The sequence below is a fragment of the Brassica napus genome, chromosome C1 (genome assembly GCF_020379485.1).
Source record: "Brassica napus cultivar Da-Ae chromosome C1, Da-Ae, whole genome shotgun sequence".
Taxonomy (NCBI): domain Eukaryota; kingdom Viridiplantae; phylum Streptophyta; class Magnoliopsida; order Brassicales; family Brassicaceae; genus Brassica; species Brassica napus.
Genome location: NC_063444.1, coordinates 36,513,265 through 36,528,971, shown reverse-complemented (window position 1 = coordinate 36,528,971; position 15,707 = coordinate 36,513,265). Strand labels below are relative to the sequence as shown.

Here is a 15,707-nt window from a genome sequence, read left to right as displayed (position 1 = left end):
CCAGAGGCATGGGGGGGACTTTTCTCAGAGAAAACTTAGCATTTAGAGCAATTAGGCATATTTCCGTTTTTGTTATTCGAGCTGCGACTCAACTAGGTTATTCCCGTCTTAAGGTTTTAGAACTAGGAATCTCACCGATAGCTCTCGTAGCCCAGGCTCTTACCTTGTTGTAACGCTCAAACGCGAATTCGGAATAAAATCTACTTTGCTCTCTTTTCGATTTCTTATACTTTATCGTTGTCATTATTGTGTTCTGATTGCTTGGCGTGTGGTATTAGCAGATATCCGGGACCTCTGGGAAATTAGGGTTTTCCTAGTTTCCTTATTTAAACGGAAATCGACAGTGCAAATTTTGGTTCCCACAGCGAGGTGACCTCGGTGATGGTCGTCCTTGCCCATGGGCGAGGCGGACAAGTGAGAACGGTCCGGTTCTCGGGTCTTGACCAGTCTCTTTTTGTACCGATCTTTTCGGAGACCCTCGTCCATAAGTATGTGTATTCTTCCGATCTTTCTTTCGAGAAGTCTTTCGTTGATTTCGAGATAACCATTTTCGACCCCAACACTGAATATCCATTCGTAAAAAGCCGCAATACAGCGGGGATTCAAAGCCACAAGCGGCCAGTCCCAAAACATAAACACAGCCATTCAAGGCCGAAGCAAGTACTAATTCATAACAAAAAAGAAAGTAATAAAAATCTCTCAAGCGAGATCATAACCTTGATCGCCATCTGGAATCTAAACCTCCCCTTCACCCATCTCCTCGTCCAAGCTCGGGGCCGCACCGCCTCCGTTTTCCCCGACCACAGGATCTTGCCCCTCTGGGTCTTCTGAACACGTCGGGAGGAAACACTCGGACTTTAGATCGGCCAAGACAAATTCGAAACTTCCATCCACGGCCTCCAGATCTCCCTTGCAAGCGGACAACCTGGCTTCCTCGTCCTGCAAGGACGAAGGGGTTTCACCCTGGAGTGCCTGAACCACGGTCATCCCACCATCGACAGTCGCCAGGGCCAAATCCCTGCTGTGAATGCACTCGAGGGAGCCCAGAAAGTCGAAGATCTTCGTCAAACGGGTCTGGAACTCAACGCGAAGTGCATCCTTGGTCTCTTCGACCGCACGGCTCGCCGACCCTTCACCCCTTTCGATCTGACTCTGAAGTCGACGTTCCTCCGAGGACTTGGTCTTCTTGGCCTTCTTCTCCTTAAGCAAAGAACTCGCCGTCTTCCCAAGGTCCCTCTCAAGCTCTCCGATCTGAACCTCGAGCTTAGACACCTCTGTGGAATGAGAATCCTTGAGAGCTTTCAGCATGGCTCCAGACTCGGTCAAATCTCTCGCAAGACGACTGACCTCGGAACCGCATTCGCTGATCATCCAATCAATCAGCGACACAAACTGCGAGATGAGATAAAACAATTAGAGATGCGGAGCAAAACAGGGCTAAACAAGACCTCACCCCAGATTCAATCGTTCCTGCTGCAAAGATTCCCCGTCGTTGCCCCTAACACACTTTATCTTCCAACCCTTCGGTTGAACAACCGGAGTAGCGCTAGGACCACGCAATGCCAGGACAATATCCTTCCTAGCTGGAGGAGGAGGCATTGACTAAGTGGCCTTTTCGTTGCCTTCGATGAGAATCGGAGTCGTAGACGATCCAGAAGGCTGTGCCAAAGCATCTGGCACGAACGGAACGCCCATTTCGACTTGCGTTCCTGTACCTTGCGGAACCTGAACCTCGGGTTCGTGAGTTGGAGCGACGACCAGAACGGAAGAGGACGGGAGCTCGGCGTCGGCGTGGGCCGTTTCCTTATCAGCTTTACGACGAGCCATCTTCTCTCAGAAAGAGAGGAAGCCGGCGACACAGGCCGGAGCGTTGTCAGAAGGGGTCGACTCCGGCGCCTGGGAGGAGGCCTCAGCCATCTCAGCATCAGAACTCTTCTTGTCGTTTTTGGAGGAAGACATCATGAGAGCTAGAGTGAGAAAAGAAGCTAGAGAGAGTTTGGAAAGAAAGAAGTGTGTGAAGGGAATGAAGGATTGAAGCTCACTACTTATAGAGGTAGGAGTTTGAGATTTCGATTTATATATATATATTTCTTCATCAATATTTTTCCACGGAATTTTTGGATATAAACTTCGTCCAATACGCCTATCTTGCCTAACTCGCCAAACCGCGCGCTAGAATCTCGTCGCAATCCACAATTCTAACGGGCTGACGGACACGACGAAGTTAACATCCAAATATCCATAAATATTAACATAAACGTTTTTACGAAAAGTATTCTTCGTAAAGATTACTTTTACGAAAATTCTTGCGGTGAAATATTGCGTTAATCTTGGTTCATTCATCGAAACTAAAGAACACGTTCATGAAATGTCGGAAAAAGATGCAAACAAGGTTGCCACATAATGACCAACCCGCGAACAAGTGGGTCGCTACGTAGCGACCAACCCAAGAACGAGTCGGTTGCTACATAGCGACCGACCAAGCCTCTCGGTCGGTCGCTATCCGCAATGAGTCGGTCGCTACGTAGCGACCGACCAAGCATCTCGATCGGTCGCTATGGGTACTGAAATTCACACCATCGATTTCCGTAATCGGAGGAAAGGTCAGGAAATCCTAACTTTCCCTGAGGTCCCGGATTCTCTACGAGAGCCAACAACAAGTGACCAAATAAATGTTGAAAATATGAAACGATAACAAAACGAATTTGTAGAAAAGGTAGATCTTATTTCGAATCCGCGTAAGAGCGTTGCGATCATTACAAGAGATTATAAAAGCTTCGGCCGCAAGATCTGTCAGCGGATTACCTAAGTCTAGCAACCTAAAACCTTAAACCTAGTTGAGTCGCAGCTCGATAACAGAAAACGAAGAAGATATGAAAACGGTTTTGATTGATTTCAGACTGAACCTTATGAAAGGCTGCCTACGTACCCCTTTCGAGGATCAAGCCGAACATAGTTCAAGAGTGAACCAAGAGATCGAACTGCTTGTGGCGTTCGTCTAGTAATCAGGTTCCAGTCATAGAAACAGAGCATATTGAAAATAATGCCTCAAAGTTGCTAAGTGCCGAGAGTTTGCTGTGTCTCAAATCCCCTTTGCCTCTCACCTAGGACTCCTTATATACTTGCACCTAGGTCGGTTTGCGCCTTTCCTCTTCTGCCCTTAAGCCGTCATAGCTCAAAAATGGAGATATTCCAATTTTTCCGATCTTCGTGATTATCTTCGAAAACTTCACATTTATCCGCGGAAACTTGACATTTATCTTCCCTTACGAACCAAGCATAAACCGTCATAAGGCTTATGGGTTTTCAGTTAAGAAATCGTAAGTGGGCTTCGAGTTGCGTTTCAGGTCTCTTTGGGCCGTCTTTGACTCGAAATGTTTATTACGGTTTCTTCGATAAAAACAAACTTCCCGCGGTTTTTATCATAAAGTTTGACTGATGACTTCGAGTGATGAGAAACAAAGAATGGTTTAGCCATGGCCTACGGGAGATGGCATTAAACAGTAGACGAGAATGCATGGATTCGTGTCATATCTACGTTTTGGGAAAGTTCAGTCACTACGTAGCGACCGAGCCGTGTGCGTAGCGACCGAGCTTGGCTTGTGCGTGGTCCAATGGCCATACTTGAGCTTTTCCGTGGCTGATTTGGATATGTGTCCGTTGCCTTCGGACAATCGGTATTTAGTGGTTCGATTGAGATTAGAACAAGATTTTACCGCAAGGCTCTTCGTAAAGATTTATTTACGAAGATTACTTTTCGTAAAAATGTTCATGCTGATTTTTACGTACTTTCAGACATTGATTCCGTTGTGACCGATTTTGACCCCAACAGTTAGCCCCCCCCGCTCGTTAGAACCATGAGCTTCTAGCGTGAGGTTCTAGCGAGTGGCTTGGCAAGTTAGGCAAGTTAGGTGAGTTAGGCCGAATTAATGGTTGAAAAGGTCCGTGGTAAGTGGTCTTCTCGCTCTTCTAAAAGTGGAACGCGATAAGATTGGGGCTGCGCCTTATGACGGTTGCCTACGTACCCTTGTCAAAAAGGGATCAACCCATTTGTAGTTCGTCTTGGAGTTAAGATTCTTATGACCTGTTTTCCAGTGAGACCTTTTACGGTCCGGTTATGTTGCCGTTGATGGCATTTTGTAGTGGACCTTTGTCGGCCTCGAGATTAGCCTTGAAGGTTGTTTTCTTTGGCCGAGTGTGGCTGTATTTACGTTTTTAGGACTGAGCCATGTGGCTTCGAATCCATGCCGCTTTACGGACTTTAAATGAACTGAAGACTATTTTTTTTTTCGAAGAGCAAGTTTGTATTCGTACGAATGTAGAGGGAAGAATACGAGTTGTCATCTCATATATAACTCTTTTGTTGGATCGTCGTATTTGCTGCTCGTTTTAGATGGCATTGTTCGAAGAATTTGATTTTTCAAAAAAAAATTCGAGAGAGTTAGAATATTGACGAAGGGACATGATTTAAGATCTCGTTATCACTTTTGGATATCATGCCTTGAGATGTTAGAGACCAGTGCGGTGGGTTTAGGGCAAGACCTAGGTTTACTCTTGGTTTTAGAGGGTGCGATGACTAATTCGACTTACATATCCCGTTTCAGTTTCATCATGATTCCATACCGATTTAAAGTCCGCGATAGGTTGTCGGCTTATACGACTTGTATGGTTGGAACTGAGCATCACTCCAAGGACAATTTTTAAGCCTCCTGGAAGTGCTGACCAAAATTTTGGGTTTCTTTTATAGTGCTATTATCCTTGTGTCGGATGTACGAGAGTCATCTCTACGAGATGGCTAAGTCTGTTTAGGACGTTAAGAGTTTGGTGTGATCAGCAACAAACTTAATGGTAAAAGTTACCGTTTTGAGTCTTCGCGAAGGATATGTTTTGAGAAGATGTTAGTATGTATGACTGTTTGGTCTTCCAAGAAGGTGCCTTTATCAAGGAAGGTGATTTTGTCGAAAAATGGTTCTTCAGGCGTCTGCGACGTCTCGCAATGCTGAAGATTGATTTTTTCTTTCGTATGCCGCGTTTCGTGCTTGAAATGTTCGCGGGCTTGAAGATGTTTCGCGATATTGCAAGGGTTTAGTCTTAGCCCTGCGTTTGAGAAACATACAGGATTGTCCACGGATGTTCACAGCCAAAATTGTTGTTCCTGTTTGGATGCTAATAATTTGATTTGCGATCGAGGAATTAGGACTGAGGGGTCGCGTAAATTTTTCCATGGGAAGAAGCGTTTTCCTTCATAGTGCTTTGTGAAGTGTTGGCCTTCATAGTGCTTTGTGAAGTGTTGGCCTTCCGAGATCTATTTCGTGCATTTTTGAGGATGTTTCGTATAGCTCTAAAAGCTTTGTTACGAATTTTTCCTTACATGCCGCGTATTATGGGTAACTCATAGCGGGCTTAAAGTGATTTGTGGAATGTATCAAACTTGGTCGATTGTCGATAAGTTTTGGTTTTCTGTTAACCGTTTGGTTGTTAGGACTTAGTTCCGTTACGAAGAATTTATCATATGATTTCCGACCGTGGTTTATACGATAATTATTCTCTTAATAGTCTCACGACGTTTTTAGACAATGTCGTAGATTTTCGTTTAGCCGTTAAGTGATGGAGCGACCGAGCTTGGCTTGAGGTCGATCGCTACGTAGCGACCGAGCTTGGCTGGAGCTCGGTCGTTACGTAGCGACCGAGCTTGGCTTGTGCGTGGTCCGATGGCCATACTTGAGCTTATCTGTGGGCGATTTGGATACGTGTCCCTTGATTTCAGACAATTGGTATTTAGTGGTTCGATTGAGATTAGAACAAGATTTTACCGCAAGGCTAAATCTTTACGAAGATTACTTTTCGTAAAAATGTTCATGCTGATTTTTACGGACTTTCAGATATTGATTCCGTCGTGACCAATTTTGACCCCAAGAGTCGTTACGTAGCGACCGACCCATCGCGGACCCGGTCGTTACGTAGCAACCAAACTGTCTCGGATATCGATCAACGGGTACGACCCAAATCCGTGAATTCTCGTCTGTTCCTCAATGCTAGCTCCCATGTACCGTAGTCATATCATTTCTCACTCCCATCGATTGGAGTTATCATTTAAACTTTACGATAAAAATCGCGGAAAGTTCATTCTTATCGATAAAAATCGTGATAAACGTTTCGAATCGAAAGACGGCCCAAACAGGTCTAAAACGCGATTAGAAACCCACTTACGATTTTTTAAGGAAAATCCCATGGATACTATGGCGGTTTATACTTAGTCCGCAAGAAAGGATAAATGTCAAAATTCCGCAGATAAATGTTAAGTTTCCGCAGATAATCATGAAGATTGGAAAAAATGGAATATCTCCATTTTCGAGTTATGACGGCTCAAGGGCAGGAATGGAAAATCTCAAACCAACCTTGGAAGGAGTATATAAGGAGTCCTAGGCGAGAGACACAAAGAGAGAACTTTTTCAGAGCAAACTTAGCACTTAGAGCATTTAGGTAACTTTCCGTTTTTGTTATTTCGAGCTGCGACTCAACTAGGTTTTGCAGGCTTAGGCTGTTAGAACTAGGAATCTCGCTGACAGCTCTCATAGCCGAGGCTTCTACCTTGTTATAATGCTCATACGCGAATTCAGAATAAGACACCTTTTGCTCTTCTTTACGATTTTTTATTTCTTTTCGTCTTTACTTTCGTGTTCTGATTGCTTGGCGTGTGGTTTAGCAGATATCCGGGACCTAACGGAAATCGACAGTGCGAACTTCGGTTCCCACAGATTGGTAATGCCCTAGTTCCAGTTGATTTCCATGTCCTGGACATCAAGCTAAACTGGAACTCTTCTCTACTACTTAGGAGAGCCTTCTCATCAACAGTGGGAGCAGTGTGCAACTTGTAAACCAACCAGTTGTGTCTAACACTCATAGATCCTAATGCCCACTGATATCTTGCATATTTACATTGTTTTATCCATTTATTCACGTGCATTTTCATCATATAGATTAGGATTTAGCCATGTCTAGGTTGCATTTTGCATACATATGTCTCTATTAGGTATTGGAGTACCACATGGAGTCCCTGGAGACATTTGGGTGCATTTGGAGCTCAAAGGAGGTTATTAGAGTGATCTTTGGACGAGCACTGCCTGGAGCGACTTCCCGGAGCGACTACATGAAGTCTCTGTGCACCACATCCCGGAGTGACTTTCCCAGAGCGACCGTACAAAGTCCCTCGCGTTTTCACGTCCGGAGACACACAGATTTGACCCTGGAGCGACCTCCCAGAGCGACGTGCCGAAGTCGCTCCCGATATTCAGAGCGACCTGTTGGAGCGACACACCAAGGTCGCTCGCGTCCTCTTGTCTGGAGACACCAAAATCGGCCCTGGAGCGACTTCCCGGAGCGACACCTGCAAGTCACTCCGCGTTATTTTGCTGCCGAAAATTATGATTTCTCGGGGACCTTTTGGTCATTTGTATGCACGTTTTGCACTTTCAAAAAAGCTATGTTTTAATACTTTGTAAGCCATTGGAGGCTGGATATCTTTTGTTCGGAAGAAAACCACCAAAAACCTTGGAAAAGGGGATCTCTTTGATTGATTGATCACATGTTCTACTGTTGATTTCTATTCTATTATCTGTATTTTCTCTAAATGATTAATCTGAAATCCAATATGGGTTTAAGAGGAATCATGGAGATTAGTGAGTAATCACCTTTTGAATTGATGTGTTAGGGAGATCAAGGGTGATTAGGTTAGTTCTAGGATGTTTTAGTGTAGATCATTCTTGTTCCTTGCTAGTAGAGTATTTATAATGCATCTTCTGAGTTGGCCACTCAAAAGTTGATCAATAGGCATTTTCCACCCAAAAGGTGTTTGATGAAATGCATGAGACAACTCTCCTAGGATTTTAGTATACTTTAGTATACTTTGCCAAAGACATTTGTTGTTAATGGTGCTAAGATAGCTAATAGACTTGTTAGTAATGATTGCTTTCACATTATTCAACCAAAGACATTTGATGTTTGAGATATGTTAGCAAATGAGCGTTCATCTAGACATAGAGCTTGCTTAGAATTGTGTATAGGCTTAAGGTTGATAGTTTGATTGATCATTTGCCATCCTTAGTTCGATACTTGATCACCCAAGGTCTAATCCCTATGTCCATGAGTTCTATTTTCCCTTAGTCAAGAAAATATCATTCTGTAATTGCTTTCTAGTATTAGTAGTAGTTTAAAACCCATCTAAATCATTGGTTGCACTTAGATTAAGTGAGTACTTGTATTCTCGGTGCTTTGATATCCCTTAGAACTGGTTCGACATTCACTCATACTACAACATCTGTTTTAGGAGACTTGAAACTCCTAACATCAAATTGGCGCCTTTGCCAAATTCTGAGTAGATTGAAACATTGAAATTTAGTCACTTGCTTGAGACTAAGTCATTTTAAATTTTGTTTTGTTATTGATTCTTCTTCTTCACCTACGTTTAACTTTCAGGTGTATGAACTTGAGGAGCAGGGGTCCATCAAACCTAGTTTCAATAGTACCAGACATCAGAGCTTTAGAGAGAGTGTGTGCTAGAGCTAGAAGAGAAGAAGAGCAACAAGTCCACTTGCAGAGATTCGATATTGATATGGCAGATCCACCGCAAGGGGCAGAACACCAACCGCGGGCAGCTCGACCCATTGGTACTTATGACCGGCCCAACATTCATGGTCATAGACTGGGAATCCGAGCACCGGCTGTGGCAGCCAACAACTTTGAGGTCAAGTCAGGATTACTCAACGTGATCGAGAACAACAAATATCATGGCTTGGCTTTAGAAGACCCATTCGCTCACTTGGACAGGTTCGACAGCTACTGTGGGTTGTGGGTTGTCAAAAACCAAAGGTGTGTCAGAAGATGCCTTAAAGCTGAAGTTATTCCCTTTCTCTTTGGGGGATAAGGCGCGTCAGTGGGAGAAGTCTCTACCCAATGACTCTATCACCACTTGGGATGACTGCAAGAAAGCATTCTTAGAGAAGTTCTTCTCTATTTCAAGAACTGCTAAGCTGAGAAATGAGATCTCCAGCTTTCAACAGAAGGGCTTGGAAGGATTCAGTGAAGCCTGGGAGAGATTCAAAGGCTACCAAGCTCAATGCCCTCACCATGGTTTCTCTAAGGAAATCCTGTTGAGCACATTCTACAGGGGAGCTCTTCCTAAGTACAGAGCCAGATTGGATACAGCTAGCAATGGGTTATTCTCGGGAAGAACTGAGGAAGATGCAGAGGAGCTGGTTGACAACATGGTAAAGAGTGACGCACTCTACAGTGGAGACCACCACAGAGGCAGTAGAACAGATGACAAGGAGACGAGGAAGGAGTTAAAGGCTCTACAGGATAAGATAGACATACTCATTGCTGATAAATCCACCCAAGAGCAGCTGACCTTTGTTGGTAACCCAAACCAAGATGCACCACCTGGGGTCAATGAGGTTGAGGGTTTGGAAGGTCAAGAAGAGATGTGTTTCATCAACAACAATGGCAGTTGGTACAAGAAAGAGCCCAACTTTCAGTTCAACAACTACCAACAGAAATCATATCCTAACAACCAACAAAAATCCTATCCTAACCACCAACAGAGTGGTTATCAGCCTAGGAACAACCAGCAAGGCAACTATCAGCCTCAGCAAAACCTTCCTCCTGGTTTCTCCAACAAAGGGAACCAGTCTTCTCAACAACAAGCTAATCTTTCTACCTCTACTACTCAGGAAAGCAGCACTGATGTTCTACTGAAACAGATCTTGGAGTCTCAGACTAGAAGTGAGAAGCAGGTTGGATATGAGTTGAAGAACCTTCACTCCAAGATTGATGGAAGTTACAATGAGCTCAACAACAAGTTCATGGCTTTGGAAAACCAGTTTGCTTCCATGACCACTCACCAGAATCGCCAGCAAGGGTCTCTACCTGGAAAATCTGACCAAAAACCCAAGGAGTATTGCAATGTTGTCCTCTCTACCACTTCTTCAAGGATTGAATTGAGTAACCACAAGAAAGAGGTGGATGAAATTGAAAGATTGGTGTTTGGAACTGAGATTGAACAGGTTGAGCATCTGATTGTAGCAACAGCTGAAGCAAAGATTGTGGAGGAAGCTGACAAAATGGTTGAAGCAGAGATTTTGAAGGGAGATGAACCCAGGGCTGAGAAACCAGTTGCGAAGAGAGCTGACCAGAAGCTAAAAGAGGTCAATCTAGAGGACACCACTGAGGTTGAGCAGTCACCCTATGACAAGCTCCCATTTCCACAAAGGGTTCTCACCAAAGCTCAAAAGAAGGTGATTTCCAAGTTCAGAAAAGACCTAAGTGATATTGGAGTTAAGTTTCCAGAGATCTCGGGTATGCGTGAGGCTCATGTCCAAATGATGCTCATCAAGGACATTGTAGACCACCAAGCAGAAGTAGCAGAGCTTCTCAACATTTCAACTTTGAAACTTGATCCAGCCATCACACCAAAGTCTCTCCCTAAACTAGAATCCCAAGGGAAGTTCACCTTGTCTTGCTCCCTTGGTAAGCTCACCTTTGATGATGCTCTTGTTGATTCTGGTGCAAGTGTGAATGTGATCTCAATGGAGATGGTGAAGAGTCTTGAGATTGAACACATGGAGCCAGATACTTCCTCTCTCACGTTTGGGGATTCTTCTTCTACTACCCCTATTGGTCTCATCAAGGATTTCCCTTTGAAGATTGGATCTTGCACAATCCCTATAGACCTCACTGTCTTGAAGATGGCAACTGAGAAGAGAGTTACATTGATCTTGGGCACACCATTCCTTACTACTGTGGGTGCTTGCATCGATTTTGCCAACAAGAAGGTCACACTCCTCAATGTGAACAAAGTTGTATCTTACCCAATTCAGTCTCCACTGGATGTTGAGTATTGTGGAACCATCACTTGTGGAGACCCTCCATTGAGAAGATCAAGGATGCAGTGGTTGTTAGTGAGAAAGAAAATCTTGATGGAGAGTCCTCTAAAGAGATGTGTGATGAGCACTTGGAAAGTGCTAAAAAGAGGAGGTGAGTAGAGCTACAAAGGCTGCTCATGACAAGAAGGCCACAAGGACTCATCAGCTCCAAGATGATCCAATCAAGCTTTAAGAGTTTCTCTCTCAGGTCCTCACCATCACTTTTGAAGGTGGGAAGGATCCTCCTTCTCCACTTTCCACTTGAGGTACCACTCCACCACCGTTCCATTGTATATACCATTTCCTTTATGTATTTTAGCTTCATCTTTGGGTATCTCCCCTACACTTGACAACACAGAGACTGTGTGACTTAAGTCTGGGGGAGGTACCAAGTATTTGATTATGTTTGCTTTGATGTTGTTTCATTGAGTCATGCATTGCATACCTATTTGCATATAAAAAAAAAATCATTTAGTTTGCATTTCTAGGAGAGTCTAGAGCATATAGGTTGCATTCACTTGCATTGGGAGCAATGATTTTAAATGCCTTGTAAAGAACACTACTTTGCACCTGAGTAGCTTATGCACCTCTCAAAAAGACTTGTATGCTTCGAGCCTTGAAAACTCTTCCTGAAACTTGTTGATTGCTGAAACTCAGTCTTTGAAGCCAACTACAACCTTATTTGAACTGAACGAACTTAATGAATCTTGCTCATGGTCCCTTGTGTACTGAATCATGGATATACACACTTGAGTTGTCACATCCTTTATGCCAATCTTTTTGACAACCTCTAGTGGTAGACTTCTCCCCAAAATCCCTTTCTCCCTTTAAGCCTTCATTGATTGATGAGTGAGACCTTTTTCGGAAAGTCTTACATGCACATAATATTGAGAGTATCTGGAACGACAATGCTTGATCTTCATTCTTGCTAGATTAGGCACATTATTGTCTAGCCATAGGATGGGGGTGAGTGTTGTAAAGTTTGATTTGGGAGTATGAGAAAGTTGAAGGAAAAGAGTGAACTTTTGTGCTTAATTGACTAGTCTTTATGGGATAAGTAGAGAAACTTCTAGCTCAATTTGTGAAAAGTCTTGGCCTCCAAACATTAAAAAAAAAAAAAAGAAGAGAAAGAATAAAGAAAGGGGGCTAGCAAAATTAGTATGAGCTAAGAGGTGTTCAAAAAGTGTAAGAAATCACTTGTAAAAAAAAGAGTTTTATGTTGGGAAATGCTTTTGAAGTCCTTGGGTGAGAGATGTGAGTTGGGTTTGGAATGGGGAAATGAATGTGTATCATATATGTTTGGGAAAAGGGTAGAACAATGGAGATTGAGCATTGTATGCATGAGTTGATCCCTTTCTTAGATATATTATGTGCAATGTCAAGGCTACTTGTCTTGAGAGTATACCACCTTAAATATCATATAACTTGAACCTCTTGACTCATTTGATTAAAAAGTCTCCCCTTACCCAAATGATTTGGACCAATTGACCATTTGCAAGAATTCACTTGATGCTATGCTTAATGAACTTGAGAGTTGGCTGATTTGCATGTGTGAATACATGATGATGAGTGTAGGGATGAAAAGAGTTGAGATATGCCTAGAGAAGCTAGAGTATAATAAGAGAGGGTGTACTAATGCTGAATTTAGATGTTGATTTGAGTGCTTTGTGTGTTTGTTTTGGCTATGAGCTCCCACCTTCAAACCTCTCTCTCCCTATGAGTTCTAGAAAGTTCACTTGAGGACAAGTAAACGAATAAGTTTGGGGGAGTTGATATCTTGCATATTTACATTGTTTTATCCATTTATTCATGTGCATTTTCATCATATAGATTATGATTTAGCCATGTCTAGGTTGCATTTTTCATACATATGTCTCTATTAGGTATTGGAGTACCACATGGAGTACCACATGGAGTTCCTGGAGACATTTGGGTGCATTTGGAGCTCAAAGGAGGTGATTAGAGTGATCTTTGGATGAGCACTGCCTGGAGCGACTTCCCAGAGCGACTACATGAAGTCGCTGTGCACCACATCCCGGAGCGACTTTCCCATAGCGACCGCACGAATTCGCTCGTGTTTGCACGTCCGGAGACACACAGATTTGACCCTGGAGCGACCTCCCAGAGCGACGTTCCGAAGTCACTCCTGATGTTCAGAGCGACCTATTGGAGCGATACACCAAGTTCGCTCGCATCCTCTCGTCCGGAGACACCAAAATCGGCCCTGGAGCGACTTCCCGGAGCGACATCTGCAAGTCGCTCCACGTTATTTTGCTGCCGAAAATTATGATTTTTCGGAGACCTTTTGGTCATTTGTATGCACGTTTTGCACTTCCAAATAACCTATGTTTTAATACTTTTTAAGCCATTGGAGGCTGGATATCTTTTGTTCGGAAGAAAACCACCAAAAACCTTGGAAAAGGGGATCTTTTTGATTGATTGAACACATGTTCTACTGTTGATTTCTATTCTATTATCTGTATTTTTTCTAAATGATTAATCTGAAATCCAATATGGGCTTAAGAAGAATCATGGAGATTAGTGAGTAATCACCTTTTGAATTATTGGGTTAGAGAGATCAAGGGTGATTAGGTTAGTTCTAGGATGTTTTAGTGTAGATTATTCTTGTTCCTTGCTAGTAGAGTATTCATAATGAATCTTCTGAGTTGGCCACTCAAAAGTTGATCAATAGGCATTTCTCACCCAAAAGGTGTTTGATGAAATGCCTGAGACAACTCTCCTAGGCTTTTAGTATACTTTGCCAAAGACATTTGTTGTTAAAGGTGCTAAGATAGCTAATAGACTTGTTAGTAATGATTGCTTTCACATTATTCAACCAAAGACATTTGATGTTTGAGATATGTTAGCAAATGAACATTCATCTAGACATAGAGCTTGCTTAGAATTGTGTCTAGGCTTAAGGTCGATAGTTTGATTGATCATTTGCCATCCTTAGTTCGATACTTGATCACCCAAGGTCTAATCCCTATGCCCATGAGTTCTCTTTTCCCTTAGTCAAGAAAGTATCATTCTGTAATTGCTTTCTAGTATTAGTAGTAGTTTAAAACCCATCTAAATCATTGGTTGTACTTAGATTAAGTGAGTACTTGCATTCTCGGTGCTTTGATATCCCTCAGAACTGGTTCGACATTCACTCATACTACAACATCTGTTTTAGGAGACTTGAAACTCCTAACATCACCCACTATGACCCCATTCCAGTCAAGAAGCCACATATGTCCTCCAGAAGAATCAATGATCCAGGAATCATTGCAGCTTGCAATTGTTGAGCCGAGTACGAGACGGAATACTCAGCATCGATCGAGACTCACACAACAACATCGATCGACAGTGGCCATCAGAAATCGACCGACATACCACATAAAGAATTGATCGATAGTCGTCCAGATGATTGGAAGAACGACTACTACAATCCCACTATTGTCGGATACACCAGACAACACATGCATACAGAAGAGTATGATGAAGACTATGAGGATGAATGAGCTACCGAGTACAAAGCCATCCTTGATGAGGAGGATACACTTCTACATCATTCCTCTTGGAAAAGGAATGCACCATCGATCGACATACCTGGCTCACCATCGATCGATACTCACCCTCCTCAAAGAAACCGAAAACGCGCATCGATCGACATCGCCAACTACTCATCGATCGACGCAGAAGTGAACCGAGTAAGAGAGGGAGACTACTCGATTGCCAATTGGGCAGATGATCACCATCACGAAAGCTATGCAGTAGAAACATCAATTTATGAGCCAGGAGCAGATGAACTACATGAAGGTTTCACTTATGAGGAACTTCTCAACATGCAAAGACGAGATCAAACAGCTCAACATCAATCAAAAACTGCTTGGGGAAGAACACGATACACGCATCCGATCGACAGAGCACACCTTCCATCGATCGACATAAACCCTTCAACATCGATCGACATAAATCCTTCAACATCGATCGACATCCGCTACAAACCAATAACCATTGTAAGCGAAAGAGATAAATTTAATAACGAGTATCTAACTCCAGACGAATTTGGTATTTTCTGGGACCCAGATGGGCACGCAAGAGCAATAGACGGACGTATACTGAATGTATCTCGAAAAGATATTGCAGACATCCTTCAGACAACCAATGGAGCAGAAAATTTGTTCGTTCATCAACGCAACATTCCAGAATACCAACAGAAGGATACAAAAGAGTTCTATGACGCAGCTGGTGGCATAGACAAAAGCTTCAAAATAAGGTCTCGCAATCCCACTCGACCATCGATCGACATTGCCATCCCAATATCAACATCGATCGACAAACAGCCAGAATTCTGCAGAAGAGCTTTTGATTCCCACGGTACCAGGAGATTCTACTGGGAAGAAAAGGATCAGTATGGCATCTACAGAGATGAACAGGGATACACCAGAGATCTAGATGGAAACACCATTCGTCTTCACAACACGGATATCAGAAGAGTTCTGGAAAGAGCTACATATGTCTTCGTGAACATGCTACCCTATTCACACAGACAAATCTGGTACCAGATATCTACACCAAGGACGAGATCAATGAGATGTTCTATGGAGTCTTTGGAGAACAAGAGAATAACAAACAAGCTTTCCAGATGAAGCTTGACGGTGTATACTATCCATTTAATGATAGTATCAGTTGGCTAACTACTTGCATGGAGAAGATGAAGCAAGACATAGCCAGAATTAAAAATGCGACTGACGTTGCTCGATCGACAGAGATCAACATACATCGATCAAAATTCGTCAA

At 43.1% G+C, this 15,707-nt stretch overlaps 1 non-coding gene across 1 annotated transcript; it reads right to left on the bottom strand.

Moving 5' to 3' along the window:
* Positions 1 to 9,026: 9,026 nt before the first annotated feature.
* LOC125581059 lies at positions 9,027 to 9,133 on the bottom strand. The gene has a single exon (XR_007318770.1). It is a non-coding gene; the product is annotated as a small nucleolar RNA R71 (small nucleolar RNA).
* Positions 9,134 to 15,707: the final 6,574 nt, after the last annotated feature.